Source organism: Lepisosteus oculatus, chromosome 5 (assembly GCF_040954835.1).
Source record: "Lepisosteus oculatus isolate fLepOcu1 chromosome 5, fLepOcu1.hap2, whole genome shotgun sequence".
Classification (NCBI taxonomy): domain Eukaryota; kingdom Metazoa; phylum Chordata; class Actinopteri; order Semionotiformes; family Lepisosteidae; genus Lepisosteus; species Lepisosteus oculatus.
Window position 1 is genome coordinate 311,057 of NC_090700.1, and position 16,912 is coordinate 327,968.

The 16,912-nt window shown below is 38.1% G+C and overlaps 1 protein-coding gene across 5 annotated transcripts in view; it reads right to left on the reverse strand.

Annotated features, from left to right (window-relative positions):
• The window catches only part of nrip1a (nuclear receptor interacting protein 1a), a 41,275-nt gene extending 31,503 nt beyond the window's left edge, over positions 1 to 9,772 (reverse strand). For 4 of the 5 annotated variants that reach the window (XM_006627853.3, XM_015341363.2, XM_015341360.2 and 1 more), the window contains exon 1: positions 9,458 to 9,772. The gene's annotated coding sequence lies outside the window, so the exon portion shown is untranslated. The other variant, XM_015341364.2, reaches the window with a different exon arrangement.
• Between the last annotated feature and the right edge of the window lie 7,140 nt (positions 9,773 to 16,912).

A 16,912-nucleotide genomic window follows, 5' to 3' on the forward strand; every position in this document is an offset into this window, starting at 1 on the left:
CTTTTTGTGTGCACAGTTCTATCATGGACATGGTACAACATGGCTGCCAAGTTTCACACTGTATGTCTATGACAACTACTTTGAAAAATCCTCACATTTTCTGAAAAACCTAATATAGCAAAAAAACCATGTGACTGGAGTTTATGGTCTTTCAAAATGTCACAAGTTTTTTTTTTTAATCAGGGAATTCAGATTTCATTGACATTTGAAAATAAACACAGAAAAAATATCACAACAATTACAGGGAAACCAGGGTTCCACCTCTATAAGTTCTGTTGATTTTTGTTTATTTCCTGCATATTCTGTTGTGCCCCCAAAACAAATAATAATGCAACAGAAAGAATTATCACCAAAAAGGGGGTAAAAATGTTAACAGAAAAGCTCTTTTGACTATTGTTTTGAAGTTTTGTTATGAACATTATCAGTCGCTTTCATAAAAAGAACCTTGTATTGATCAAAACATTGTTTTCTCAAAACTACAAAAACCAAAATGAAGACAATAAGACAAAATGAAACAATGTCTCAGTTAGAGCTAAAATTTATTTAAATGCAATATTTAAGCTAATAACTAAAACTGAAGAAAAACTGACTCTTGAAGAGAGCACTGAAATTGAAAAAGAAACACCATTCATGTGATATTGTGTAAAGAAGCATTTTTTGGATCAATGGGCTCAATACACAGCTGGCCATGCTAGCTGAGACAAAGGCATTAATTTTCAAGCAATTACTTGCAACAGGTCAAATTTCAAAATCTTAAATACAGTGCTCTTTTACCACCTTTTCCTGTATCATGAGACAATATGAGGATAACAAGAGGATAAAGCTGTAATGAACATCAACAAACCTTTCCCAAAAATCAATCCCTGAGGCAAATGCCTGTAGCAAAGAACAGTATAATGACCAAACTCCCAGTCTGTCCACTCACCTTGCTCTTACATGTGCTATGAGTCAGCAAGCTTAGAAAAGCTTTGCTAAACCAAGTGGGGATATTTGAACTAAAAAAGCTGAGTCATGTTATCGCTAATTCTATATACGTTAGGTGTTGTGCATTTCCCCCCTCACTCTTCATGCTTTAAGTAGAGGAACCTCACTATATGTTTTTTACCTAGCTGGAATGTCACATAAATCAGGGGGCAAAAAAACAAGCTTTTTCCCCCCTCATCAGCACACTGTGTTTTAGACAACTGTTTGTTTAAAAAATAAAGAAAGCATTTAAATAAGTAGTCTGAAAGTGCAGATGTTTTGAGATATTCCATCACAATGTATTCTACTATATTCCAAAGAACACAATAGTTTAAAATAATAAAGTGGGCTTCAAACATTACCTCACATGGGAATATTCTACCGAAGGACTCTGTCCTTTTTTACAGATTCACCCTCTTAGTATAGACAGACAAAACCCAAAAGCTGCTCTGCATTGGAACTGGAAGTATTAGCTGTAATCCAGGAATGTGCCATGAATACCGTGCTTAGATCAAACCTTAAGAATATAAATTTGACAGGACAGCAATTTGTTTTAACATTTACACAGTGCCAAGAAACTGTTTGATTATATCTGGATAGTTCTTGTTTTCTTGTATATTTTAGACCTGAAACATAAATAGATCTTCATGAAAGTCTTAACAAAAGATGACAATAACACAAATATTTAGATTACTTCATATAAGAATCCAACAGTAAATATGCTCACATCAATAAGAAAAACCTTTAGGTTCACTAATAGGTAGCATCTCCTACAGCATTACTTGGATAGATAGATGTTTAAAGTTTATGTTATTGACCATAAATTATATTTATCGTTTATTAAACTTTTCATTAGGACCTAATTGCATCTTGGGTCTAAAATATACAAGATTACACACCAACCTAGGCAAGGGATTCTCAAATGTACCCTCAGCGCTGTAGTTTGAAATCAACAATACACCCAAGTCAAAATGTTTACACTGGGACTCCTACATGCAATGGAGAGGTTTTCCATTTTTGTAGAATAATACGGATCTTCACTAGTAATGAAGAAATATTAGAAAGCCATGTCTGTTTAATTAAAATATAATTTATTTTTACTTTAGTATAAAGTATCACATATTTACATCATTCTAGCCCTTGCATTGACTGCAGAGTCATCTGGGTATTGCTATATAACAGTAACCTCAACTACAACTAATCCCACCGTCAGAACGATTTGTGTTGAGCTCCAAGACCTGCCCTAATAGGGCTACAGAGGGAGAGGGAAGAGAAGGATACACTTGGCACAATAGCACTGATGACAGTGATGAAGACCAGACTGCCTTGCACCGGCAGCTCTGAACCATTGCAGAGATTCCATGGAGGGTCTCGAGCAATCATCTCGCAGCTCAGGAAAGGAGCCTGAACTCACTGCTCAGAAACAGAGTGCAAGCTGCAGTATGCCCCATTGGCTATGGCCAAGGCCTGGTTTAATTAGGGAGAGGGTGTTGTCAAGTGCTGAGGTACCTTTTACACCAACAGGCTTCATCTCCTTTTAGCGCCTGAAAATAATTACTGACTTTTAACAGAAAGCACTTTGGCCTTGTGACCGGTTCTGATGTGGCTTTCTTGTAGCCAGCTCCCATGTTCTTTCAAGTTCACAGGAAGTGTTTCACCAGGCAGTCCTGTGACAATAACTAATGTCAGTGTATACTCAAGAACTAAAAGTAATGTGCTAAACAGGTCTGATTAAAAAGAATAAAGCATTACACTGGAGATAACAGCTAGCGCTCACCGCATTTACCTATGATATGCGCCAACCGGCTTCACAGGACATTACAAATAACTGACTTTTAAAGGCTGTAGTAAGCAACACTGTTTCCAAGGTTCCAAGATTACAGCACAGAGGGACTGACTTTCTACCAGTGGCTCCTTTACCCACAGAGCAGATGGGCCGGGAGCTGCCTTTTCAACTCGTCAGCAGAGAAAGAAATTCCACTCCCTCCATAGAAACAATCAGCTGATGTGATAAATCTTCCTCTGAAACCAGCCGCTGAGTTTCTTATCCGTACCTGGAACCTATACGTTAATGCTAAAAATGAACAAAATGAGAAGAGCTGTTTGAGAGGCAAAATTAATTGCAGCGAGATTAAAAACACAAGCTGCTATTGTACAGATTGACTGTTGACTCGACACAAAGAAAGGCCTTATATTTTACTAATACATGCACCATCAGACACAAATTCACAAAGAGCATGTCAGACAGCCACAAAAAACAAAACCAAAAAAACAGACCTCAGTACATTTGTACTGTACTGTGTTGATTGTGTCTGGCTGCTGTAGCACTTGAATTTCCCACATGGGATTAATAATGTACCTACCTAAAACCCAGAAATAAGACCATTTACTAACCTGTATGTAGATACTGACATTCTAGCATATTAGTGCCTACTCTTTTCCAATGAGCACAGTACACCAACAATAAAATAGTTTAAAAAAAAACTATTCTGTGCAAGCAGATCAGACCTACAGAAATATAAATCACCCCACCCCCATACAAAACAAACCTTTGTGAAACACTGCAATATATCCGTCTTCCTACTCATTCATAACTAGAGAATTCCCTTCAGAGTTACTTAGCAAATTTAATTATAAAAAGGAAAAGCTTTTAAAAGAAAAAAGATGTAATTAAGCTGGAATTTTTTCTTTGTCAAGCAGGAGACGCTACATGTGCCCTGTCAGATCCTACACTAAAGTGAGATCATTACGTAAGGATGGATTTCTGCACACAGCTTATTGTACCAGCCACAGTGCCCTTGCCTGAGCTGTGAAGGTTCCCAAAAGGACAGCCAGCTAAGAAGTTGTGAAGGACACCCTCGCTAACAGGCCTGCACTGTGATGGCCTTGGACTCTGAATTCTTTGCTAGACAGGCTCATACATCAATCCTTCAGCTCACATAGACAAGCTCCTAACCTTCGCAGGACTCAGAATTGGCTTGGAATGACTGGCATTTCAGTTAGCCATGGTGCACTTTGGCTTCGCTCAATATAACCCAGTTAAATTAAGACATAGTTGAATAAGAGCACTAAGTCCACAAGAATCCCATTTAACTGTCAGACTGCTGTGCCATTTCAGGCAACTGAATTAAGCTGAACATCTTACACTCTGACCCTGGGGTTGCAGCCCCTCACTTGTACACCTTGAAAAATTACCACAAAAGAAGACAAACACAATCTGCATTCAGCAGTGGCCTGAAGATGAAGTCACTGGCTGCACATCAGTTGATCACATGCAAGTGGATGCTTGTTAAATGGATCTCTTGGATTCTGCTGTCAATTATACAAAAATGTTGCTGTTGCATCAGTAAATCCAACACTAATTACCATTAACACAGTTCAGACACAGCTATGGATAAACAGTACATTTGTGACCCCCAGCACTGTATGGTATACTTGTGCTCATCTCGGTACAACTACAAATGAACGCTATACTGCAGCACTTACTGGTGTTTCAGAAAGCACCACCATGAACTGTATTAAAATAATATGTATATATTACAAAAACTAAAACCAACTGTTTTGTGAAACATAATCCAACAGAACAGAAGGCAACTTTCTAAAGTTGAAGGCATTTCCTTGAAGATACATGTAGCTGTTTTAAGACGTCACACCAAATAAGACAATACATACTTAACATAATGTAAATCAGCATGTAATCTCTAAATTAAACTTAACATTAATTCTGGAAAGCAGAAGGATCACTTGTATGCTTTGACATGTCCTGTGTTGTGTGCATCACAAATGAAAGATAACTTTAAAAAGGAGCATTTTATGAACACAGACCCAACTGTGTTCACCAGCAGCCATATCACCCTGCAACTCACAACTGGCAACCCACTGAAGCTAAGCAGGTGTGAGCCTGGTCAGTACCTGGATGGGAGACCTCCTGGGAAAGACTAAGGTTGCTGCTGGAAGAGGTGTTAGTGGGGCCAGCAGGGGGCGCTCACCCTGTGGTCCATGTGGGTCCTAATGCCCCAGTATAGTGATGGGGACACTATACTGTAAACAGGTGCCGTCCTTCGGATGAGACGTAAAACCGAGGTCCTGACTCTCTGTGGTCATTAAAAATCCCAGGGCGCTTCTCGAAAAGAGTAGGGGTGTACCCCGGTGTCCTGGCCAAATTTCCAATTGGCCCTTACTACTCATGGCCTCCTAATAATCCCCCTCTATGAATTGGCTACATTACTCTGCTCTCCTCCCCACTGATAGCTGATGTGTGGTGAGCGTTCTGGCGCACTATGGCTGCCGTCGCATCATCCAGGTGGATGCTGCACATTGGTGGTGGTGGAGGGGAGTCCCCATTACCTGTAAAGCGCTTTGAGTGGAGTGTCCAGAAAAGCGCTATATAAGTGTAAGCAATTATTATTAATTATTATTATAACTGCATACAGGATATTCCTTGACAAAGGACATATTCTTTGACAAAACCATTGGAAATCCGTAGGAGACATTTCTGCATTGCAGATAGGGAAATCTGCAGACTTAATGAAACAAAAATGTAGATGATCTGCTCAGGAGGACAGTGAAATGTTCTAACACTTGTTCTCCTGTATGCACCCCTGTGCCCTGGAACCATTCTCAAAAAGTTAATAAAGCTGGTTATAGATAACTGACAGTATGTACTCTTTTTTTCCTAAAAACAAAAGAAACTAAAACTGAATGCAGTTACACCATGCAGCCACAGTAAATGCCATCCTTTGTCTTTTTTTTAGTTTGTCTTTGAATGTCAATATTATATTACTTCCTGTATTTTATTTTTGAAAAGGGTTATGGAAGTGTGGGCGTTTTGGATAATAGTTATCTGACCTAGATCTATCAGTAGTTATTAGTACATGTGAGAATTTACCTCATCTGCAAAAACAAATCAGTATAACAGGCTCATTGAGATGAGAGGTACTCTCAAGAGCTGTCAAATGTCAAAAACATATTTTAAGGCACATTCTGAAAATTGACCATTTCAAAAACAATTATACACGCAAAGCAGTTTATAGACCCAAAGATTCAGCTATGGGAGCAATAAAAAACAAGGGAATTGTCTGTCATTCCTTCTTGTCAATCCTTTTATCTTTTAACTTGGTTTTCTACAATATTATTCACACTGTAATTATTTCTACAGGCACAGTGTTATGGTCTGCTACTGGATGTTTACAACAAATGTTATAATGTGAATCTTTCCATTACTAATAAAACTGTCTCATGCCACTTTAATGAACGAGCAGTAAACAAAGTGTTTTGACATTTGCTTTTCATATAATAATTGCAGCTGTGACTGCTCTTATATCTAGGAAGGAGGCAACCACTCCCATTTAGAGCAGGCATTTTCTCAGAGATGGGCTTTCTAGCCAAAATGAATGGAGAAAGAGCCAGGATGAATCAACTCAATCATTGAAGACAGCTGTGGAGGAGATTATAAAAATGAGAACACAATTTACAAGGCAATATTCTTACTGGGGTGGGTGCTATGGAGAACTCACTGGATTTTACCACTGAAAAACAAAACATATTGAAAACATTAAAGGAAACACCACTTTTCATTAAGGTATTTTTGGCTTGACAAAATGTTCAGCAAACAAAGCTATATCTAAAGTATTCATGCCAAAATACAGGACATTACAACTTAAAACAGACAAAGAAAAACAACTACTGTAATGTTTCCACAGCATTTTCTCTCTCATCTCTAAATGAATTTTACATTGATAAAATGTGTTTATTTCTAGAGTGTGAGACAGCGCTCCTTGATCCAGTTAGAATACATCCATTCATTCTGAAATGGAGGTTCAAAGGACATCAGTGAGCACCTGAACAAATAAAAGAGGAGTTACCCTCTGTGTGGCTCTGCATCTGACTTTACAACCTTTCCGACTTAGACCTTTGGCCTTTCAACCCAAAACATTGATCAGAAACAGAAAAAGTTAATATAACAATACTAAACCTACCTAAAGCCAAATCCATAAATATTTAACTTTTTTCTTCAAACAGTCAATTCTGATTCCATGTACAAAGCAAGAATAAACATTTTTAATGACAAGATGAGGTTTAGATTTTGTTCTGCAGAACCGAATGAAAGTTTTATAAACACTGCAAAAAACCTATTGGATTTCCTCCAATCCAGAGAAAAGGTTAGTGAATTTCTTAACATATAATAAGCTTTTAAATTATCCAACAAATCTAACAAAGCATTCAGATTTCTTCATTAGAAAATATATACAGGATCTGCATCCAAAGCACAAAACTTAAAATTCTGCAAGTTTGCAGGAATCCATTCAAAACAAATTCAACAAATCAAAATGCAAAAAATAAGGATTAATTATCTTATTCTGAAAGCCACAAATGTATGCATGTGATCCCCCAAAACACCTATGTAAAATGTTTTATATAAAGAACAATCTCAAATCTGATGAAAAACCTACCCTATTCCAAAAACATGACCACTTCATTGTTCATACAATTTTAAGTATACCATGGACAAAACATAACTTTTAAACCAAACTTGACCAGAGTTTTTAATTTTTTTAATTTTCTATTATCAAAGACTTCACAAAATAGTAAGAAATGTGAATAGCATGTGTTCATTTACAACACGATAAATAGGTCCTACAACAAAATGCATTAAATAATCAACACTACATTCTGAGCAGCTCACAGTAAAAGTATTTTTCATGTCAAATCTATACAAGTGAATTAAGAAATCCTGTACAATCGGATACCAATGAGCGCAATAGGACATGGTTCTGAAGCCCCTGCTTCTAACGAAAGGTATTCAGCAGAAAAATCCAACTTCAATCCAGTAGTATCCATTGCACTTACTATATCGTGTGCGAGTTCCTAGTTGCCAAGTCTCAGTCATTCTGCACGAAGTATGTGTATCCCCACAACTTTGAAAGATGCCTTGTTGGTATCGCAATAACCAAGAAGCTCCCCATTAACTAAAGAGCACCCCCTCCTGAAAGGGACTTGATATACAAGCAACTATCTAAATTCTAAATTCTGTGAAAACACAACTAGCAAGCTCACACGCTGTATTTTAACAAACTGGAAATGACCCAGTCACAAATTAATGATAATGTCTGCTGTTGTGATGTAAAGAAAACCAAACTAACGGCGCTCCCAATAAACACATCTTGAACTGTGAAGATCTCAGGGATCAAACAGCTTCCCCAGTGATGATGAAGGTCTATCAGTCCAGAAGAGCACACACAGGCTATGAAATGGTCGCAAACGGTCTGAAAAATAATTCCGTATTAGGCCCTAATCATACTGAAGATGTTTAAAAAAATAAGTCTTTTGTGGATGAAAAGTATAATCGCAGCCCTGTAAGAACTCTTTAAAGGTCCTTAGTAAACGAAAAGATGTTAAGATTTCCGTAAACAATTAAGCAAAAAAAAAGCAAAAATTAGAATTGACATTTTGAGTATATTTTCATTACAATTAAGAAAACTATTATGGTGTTTTCTCTAGTTTGTGGTTGTGCACGTGGGCTGCTGTCCGTTTCAGTTTATGACACCAAGTTAAATTTCTGATAATTAGTAACCCTGTAGATTTTCCAATGGGTTACTACAGACTTCCTAAAATTTCAACAGCGCCTACAGAGCTAACCTAAAACGGTACTTTTACAGGCAGAGACAGAACCACTGTTCGCAAAGTAGTACATGTTTAACATTACTATCTGAATTCCAATCTTATCAACTAAATTTTGTTTTTCTGCTGCAAAACATAACGTTACGTCTGATGGCCACGTGTGCCAGTGTATAATTACAGAAGGAACTTCTCTATTCTGGATCGAAACCATATGATCCACCTCTTACAGCACCAAGTTAACTATTGAATTGCAGTCCTGCTATGCGTGCGCTACCATAGTCTCCCATTTCATGAAGCTACGATAAACAGCTTGCTAAAAAGTGTTTGTCTTTAAAGGCCACGTTGAACCCGATGTTATTAGACGCCTCGTCAATGTTCCATTGGGAAGCTATTAAGTATTTCAACATTAAAGCATAAAACATGCAAAAATTAAAGACATCAAAAAGAAAAGGGCAGAAAATGCGAGATTTTATTCTGTTGAAAATGAGCATTTAGTAAACTAACTCCACCCGCACACCGAGCCACAACGATGAACACGACTCCGCAATTCAACCCGCGACCACAGCGGAGATGCGACGGACCTTCAGAGGCACTAATGTTGCATTCAGCTGATAAAATAAAACAAAATGGAAACTACGTTTCTACACCAGTGACGTGAGGCACCGCTCACCGATCACTAAAGCTCCATTTTAGGCAGCACTTTAATGTCGATATACGTACCCAACTGTGCTAGAACCTAGCTTTTCGAAAAAATAAATATTCCAATGTTTACACAAATGCGTGTTAATGTAGATAAATTCATACTGTCACAGATCAGCAGCACGGCCCTATCTCCGGTGCTAGCGCCTTGCAGTTCCGCCAGATATACACGTACCTGCCTGGTTATGGACAGGACTCCAGCAAAGACATGAGTCGCGTCTCTGGAAACGTGGGAAATCCTTTTGCAACCTGCTTTATTTCGGCTCACTTGATATCCGTGACTATATACAAGGAACGAAAAAAAAATAAAAAAGCAAAGGATACAGGCCACATATAAGCATTCGTTTTCCTACGAAAACCTATATAATAACAATTCTCTGGGAAAAATAAAACGCCTCTAGGTCAATTTGTAGCAATCGAGCTCCGCACTCCGCAGTCGAGTCTGGCTGAAGTGTTTATACTAGGAATCCCCCAGCAGTCTGCAACACAGGCTCTCTCCTCCCCCAGCGCCGACAGCGCTTAAAGGCGCAGCGACGCCACTGCTCCTCAGCCACTGAACTTCACAGCTTCTGTTGCTTCGGATTGATCGAAATTTCCCAAGAAAGGACACAAGGAGAAGCTAACAACAGATTTCTGTAGAGAAATTATCAGTTCGAAGCAAATAACTTTCCACTAGGATCGTCGAGTATTTGTTTAGTGTAGGGTACGTGGCAAAGTGTCAGTGGTTGCAATTCTTTGTGCCTTTTAATACTCCAAAAATGACGTTACCATGACATGAACCATTTAAGAAAAGTACATACGTTAAAATATCATACAGTTTCGTTTAACAATATAGATGTTTGTTTGCGGATAATAAAATAAATATGGTTTTGTCGTTGTGTTAAATCAGACGTTTGTTTTACTACTCCCCCAAATACAGGCTGACTTAAATAGAAATGAAAAAAGCCCTCACTGATCTGGAAGGTAGATGATGAAGAAAACTGGCAGCCCTTTGAACAGCACTGCTGATGGTATAACACCTCGTGTTAGAGCTGGTTTAGGCCAAGGCTCCTCCAGTCCCTTAAGTGACTCATGCTGGGAGCTTGTTAGCTGCTGGTGGTTTTTCCTAGTTCTCTGGTGAATGAGAAGCGTTGAATCCTCATGTACCCAACCCGTCCCCAGATACCTGCACTTTTCTCGCAGGGCAACACATTTCCTGCTCCCCGCTGAGACCCCCAGAGCTCCCACCCCTGCGGCGCTCTCATTTCGCCAATAGAGCAACTTTGAGTTTCTGCGTGCAGGGCCTGATCTCACGACCCTGTTCCGAAACCCGCGGTTTTACCCCCCGAAATGTATGAACAAACGTGTCGTAGCAATAGCAACTAAACGGTAAGGCACTGCGACCCCATGTCAAGAATTAGAACTCAAGGTATGACTCCTATAAAAGTAAGGTTAGTTGAAATCATGGCAAAAATGTGTTTTTATATTGAGATGGTAAATCCTTGAGCTGATCCTAATCATGTAATAAAAGCGTTAAACGCCTTTGTTGTAATCAGCCTATTATATTTATACTTTTTTTAATTTTTATCTCTGTTAACTCATCCAAACGTTCGTGACTGTCACGATCAGGGATTTTTTGTCTCTTGGTGAGCTGAAATCAGCATTTTCTGTCTAAGGAGGGGAGTGATGTTTTCAATGTATAGTGTATATACACTATACAGTTATATCGTATTGCAATATAATGTACACGTAAAAATACAAAATGCAAATAATTGTTATGTGCTTGGAGAATATGACCTTAACAGTGAGGTCGAAGGCCACCCAAACAGCATTCTGTGTTAATCCTGAGGTGCGAGGGACGTTTGTAGAGTTATTTGGTAAAAATGACACATGACAAAACATTTTATTTTTTCCAGAAAAAAATGCTCCAATGTTGATCTCATAGAATTAAAACAATAGAAAATTAATTAAATGTAAAGTATGTAGGATACAATATATTGATAACACGATTTAGATTTTATTTTAAAAGTACATATGAACCTCATTTTTAAAAGAAGAATTCAAATTAAAACAAGCTCAATTTTTATTTCATTTTCAGTTTTTGTTGATAAAATTCAAAACCAAATCCTAAATGACTTTCCTGTGTCTGTTAAATGCATATCATCAGTAGTTTAACCTATATCTGGCCATAGAAACTTGTACACTCCTGACCTTTCTTTCTTGAACTTTGACCTGAAATACCCTGTGAGGTGACACCAGATCTGCACCACGACTTCATTACCCTTCCCCCTGCCTTCCTGCTAGGGATTCACAGGGAGCTGGTTGGAAATTAAAACTTTGCCTTGTGGCAGTTCCAGGCAGACAGACTTCTGGACACTGTGAGTCTGCATCATCCAGGGGAATTATGTAAAATAAGTGAATGTGCTCGACCCAGTGAGCTTGACTGAAAACACCACGTGTTCTACAAGAGTAATTTGTAGTAGCTAATATGGAGAATTTTATAAAATGATAATAGTGTTTCATAATAATGTGTAAATGGGATCAATATAAATCCTGCATGGAGCAACTGATTGAGCATGGTTTTCAACATTTGGTGTGTAAAAAAAAAACAAGTAATTTTCCACACTGCGAGGAAATCCAACAGGGTTAATTAAGCAACTCTTTCTCAAGGATGATCATTTTTAATTTTCTTAAATATGATACATGGCAAATTCTAACAAATATGACTAATGGTAATCATATGGTAATCATAAAGTACACACATTTTTAAATAATTTGAGCACACGTTTTAAAATAAATAAAGCAGTCGACTTGTGCTACAAAAAGATTGTTAACTTGTTTTTCTCGAAGCTGTTGCTCCACAGTCCTGGGTGGATATGAGTGCCCTCTGTGTGGAGTTTGCAGGTAATTCCCAGAGCCCCTTTCTTATCTCCTGGTGTTTACATTTCAGGACTTACTGAGAAGAAATTTAGGCCACTAAATTGTGTGTGTGCATGTGTGCATGAGTTTAGTTTGTGTGCATGTGTGCTTGTGTGTGAGTTGAGTTTGTGTGCATGTGCATGTGTGAGTGAGTTGACTTTGTGCACGTGTGCATGTGTGCATGAGTTAAGTTTGTGTGCATGTGTCCTTGTGTGTGAGTTGAGTTTGTGTGCGTGTGCATGTGTGTGTGTGCATGTGTTCATGAGTTGAGTTTGTGTTCATGTGTGCATGAGTTGAGTTTGTGTTCATGTGTGCATGAGTTGTGTTTGTGTGTGTGCGTGTGTGTGTGAGTTGAATTTGTGTGTGTGTGTGTTAATTGAGTTTGTGTGTGTGCATGTGTGTGTGAGTTGAGTTTGTGCGTGTGTGCATGAGTTGAGTTTGTGTGTGTGCGTGTGAGTTGAGTTTGTGTGTGTGCGCATGTGTGTGTGAGTTGAATTTGTGTGTACGTGTGTGTGAGTTGAGTTTGTGTTTGCGTGTGTGCATGAGTTCAAGTGCATGCTCAGTGATGGACTGGTGTCACACTCCCACTTCACACCCATGCTTCTTAGAGTTGCTTTATCAGGAAGAAATGACTTTCTGATAACAGATGGGTGGGTAAAGGAAATTATTAAATATTCCCAATTCTTAAAAATCACACATAGGAAAAAAAGGAAGCAGAATAACTTTTTTTTCATAATTTGCCAAAAAAAGAAATTAAATAAAACCTGGTGAGATTTTAGTAGGCCATTAAGTTAACACCCTATTAAAACCACTTTAAGAGTTCTTGTAAAGGGCCCCTGAAGCTTTATGAGCCACAGCCTTTAAATCCCACACTGCTGTCCTAATCACTGTGTGCACTGTCCAGGTCAGGCTGGGAGCTGTGGAGAGAGAGCTGTCCATAGAGTAACTGTCAGGCTAATCTGAGACCTGAGGGGTGAGAGCAATGTCCATGGAAAAATATAGCCCTTCTCTTCAGCACTCTTTCCTGAACTATTTATTCTGAACATAGTGAACTCGGGCGTATTTGTCCCAATGAATAATTTAGTTTCCTTTACTACAATGCATTAAGAATTGAAGAGAAACTTTTCTTGATATATACACAGAGTTAGTGAATTATTCATCACTTTTTGTATAGTGTATTGTTGGAGAAACCGTAGATATTGTTTTATTGTCTTATACTGGAGCTATCGCTTTGTCCCCATTTTAAAAGTTTGCATTAATTTATATCTTACAGTGCATTTCAGAGTGAAAATCTCAGAAATATACATCCACACATTTAGCACCTGTTTATCTTCGTCCAATTTAGGGGATAGAACATCCTACATCCCTGGGAAAACACGTTCATTGGAAGTGTACCATTTCAAACAGCTGATAAGCATGTGACAACACAAGTTCTGAGTTAGAATCTCATTATTGTCATCTGTAAGAGTGCTGTGTTTGAGCTCTGCCGCATATTGTTAAACAAGACATTAATGTTTTTTTACCCTCAGATAATACAAGCATGAGAATATCAGCATCACCCACAACACAAATGGTGAGATTGATCCTTGTAGGCATATTTAGACATGTGCAGACATGAGGATACCCGACTGACTGTTAGCTGAGATGTAAACAAAAGAACAAAAATGCATTTTGATTTTCCCTCCATAGGAGTTTTTTTTACCACTAGAGAAGAGAACATAGTTGTATACTTGAACATCATGTAGCTTTTGGAATCCAATTTAATTATGCTAAGTGGCAGATTAATTCTCTTTGATTAAACTACACAGAATTTGCCAAATTTCAATTACATAAAAAACTGAATTACTGTACCCTAGAGGAGTGTGCTGTGTTCCAACAGTCATCAAAATCTTGAATCTTGGTTGGAAGAAAGTCTTCTTTCTGATGTTACACAAGTAGTAAAATTCATTAAGCGTTTTATTCCCAAATTAAATACATTTTTCTTTCATAAGCAGAGAAAATGTCCAATATCCAAATTTTTAATGGCATGTTTGAAACTTTTGACTGAATGACATAGCTGTCTTTTTTTCTTTATGATATTTTAAAATGTGTATCCTTTACTGGAATAGTATCAAATTTTTGACTGATTAATTGTCTCCTCAACTCAGGGTGAAGGCAGTGACTATAAAACAGTCTTCTTGCAGTGCTATAGAAAACAGACTAATTCTGTGGTATATAAACACAATGAATTACCTCGATCTCTGTTTCTGCCCATTAAATAATATATCCACTATGTATTTAATAATCAAGCAGCAGGAAGAGATTAAATTTAATCACACTCCTCTGCCTCTTCACAAAAAGCTTTGATATAAGGACCTCAAGGAGTTCAATCCTTGGTTACTAGGACAGATTATCGTCTGTATGAATACACCAGAGGAGTTTTTATTATATCTTTTGTTAACTGCATGTTTTGAAAAAAGGCTAAAAGATTCCAGAAACTGCACACCTACATGATTTAATCCTGCCAAATACTGTCAGATACATTCTGTGCAGTTTCACCCTAACAACAACAAAAATTAGTGTCTCTGTCTGTGGGGTTAAACAGGAGACTTTAGACTCAGACGCCTGATTGTTACAAAGGGAACTAGTCAGAGTGCCAGCAAACATTGACCTTTGAACTCCTACTGAAGCTAAAATTACTCAGAGCAGGAAGAGCAGAAGGCTCTGAAGCTGGGCAGGTGCAAACAAGGATATGATGAGGGCAGAAAGTGTACTTTGGAACGGGACCTTTGTATTTAATTCTGGGCAGCTGGCTTAGTCACTAAAACAAAGAGGAGAGGTGAATTACTGATTAACAAGTTCAGTGTGGTTTTTCTGGGGCTACAAACAAAGGATATGGAAATTCAGGAATGGCAAATGAACAAAAGAATAAAGGAATCAGCACTAGGTTCACCAAAGAAGAGATTCTATCTTGAAGCTAGAAATGACCATGTGACAATTTTATGCTGACTTATTAACAAATCATTCAAACAGACTCTCACCTTGATGATTAAGAAAATATCACAGTCTTCTTCTAGTATGATCAAATTAAGTAAATAGTGATATTGATTACTATGACTTTAATCTGAATTTTGTTCAGCATGGAATCAGTTCCAGTGCTGGGCCCCAGCCCCAGTCCCTAACTGGGTGAAATAGAACCTTGGATAAGACATCTAAAAAAGAATCTGAATATTTGTGTCTTGTGTAGCAATGCGTGTGTGCCAAACCATATTTAAGTTAAAGAAAAGTCATTATCTAGACAAACAAGGTCTTCCCTGGAGAAATCTAATGTTAGATGCAACTATGGATCTTTGCAAGGAAGTCAGCAGTGCAGGTACAGGTAATCTTAATGAATGCCTTGTTGTTTAATAGATTTGCCCTCTCGTTTATCTCTTTGGTAAGAAGCACAGAATGAGCTGACAGCTGCTGCTTTGCTATCCAGTCTTGTAGATATATACTTCTGGAACAAGGGTTCTGAAATATAACTTTCTTAAAAATTTTTTTTTTCTAAAAAAGTAATGAGACTAAATAAAGAGAAGAAATTGAAAAAGGCTAACACATACTCTGAGCAGATTAAGCCCATTGCCTGGCAATGCGATCCCCATTATTTCCCAGAGCAATCAATATTTGTTGTTTTTAAGTGCACTGCATGTGCAATGTGTTTCATAGAATGAAAGGTCGTTATTATGACTGTTTAAGATCTGATACCAAATCTGAAACAAACCTTTTCACCTTTTCAATAATAACATTTTAGAAACTCTAGTGAGCTTTCAAGCAATGAATCTGCTTTAGGAGTCCTATTATTGTTAGGGTATTGTTTTTTAATTCCACCTTTTTCAAAATATTATAAATCACTGTAGTCTTTCACCCCAACTTTGGACTCTATGCAAAATTTTGTTTACTTTAAAACATTTTCTCTGAAAGAAATTATTGCCAACTGGAAACTTAGCACATTGTGTTAAACCATGCCAATGATTTTGACTTGCTCAGGACAATTCAACTGGTACTTGTTAAAAGACAATCAAATGACCTCTTCTGTGAAACCACTAACCCAGCTGGAATCAGGGTTCCTATCCACGATGGGGAAGACAAGTTGCTGCTTTGGAAAACCTGGGCACTGTGGGCCAATCACGTGTGTGAAAACCATGTGCACCCAGTACTGTTATCTGCACTCTTTAATAAGTGCTTGGTCAAGACAGGAAATGTATCATTCTGGTATTATTAGAGTTAACACATGGTGGAACAGGGCTACTGTTTATGCAAAAATGATCACTGCTGCCATTCTGTGCTCACAGCTCTTACTGCCCCTGTCTTGGGAACCAATGCACCAGCTAACCCAGCACTTGCATGTTTCATTGCACTCTGATCTGCATCACACTTGCACCCCATATACTACAGCTAAACTCTCTGTGCCTGTAACAGGTCATCAGCATGAAATATGATCATATAAAAATATGTGTGTCGGGGAAGGGAACCGGAGTGGGCTGACTGCTCCAGGCAGATCTGCAGGCTGCCCTGGATGCTTTGTGACCCCTGCTTTGAGAATGATTCCTGCTGATCTCCTGCCGGTAGGAGAGGTGGAAGGCTGTTGGAAAAAGCATTGAGTGAATCTAAAAATGACCAGCTGTGAAATCTCAGAAACAAGTCAATGGGCCATCTTTTACACTCCAAACAGATACAATTTGAGTAATTCCCAGTGTAGATCAAATACTCT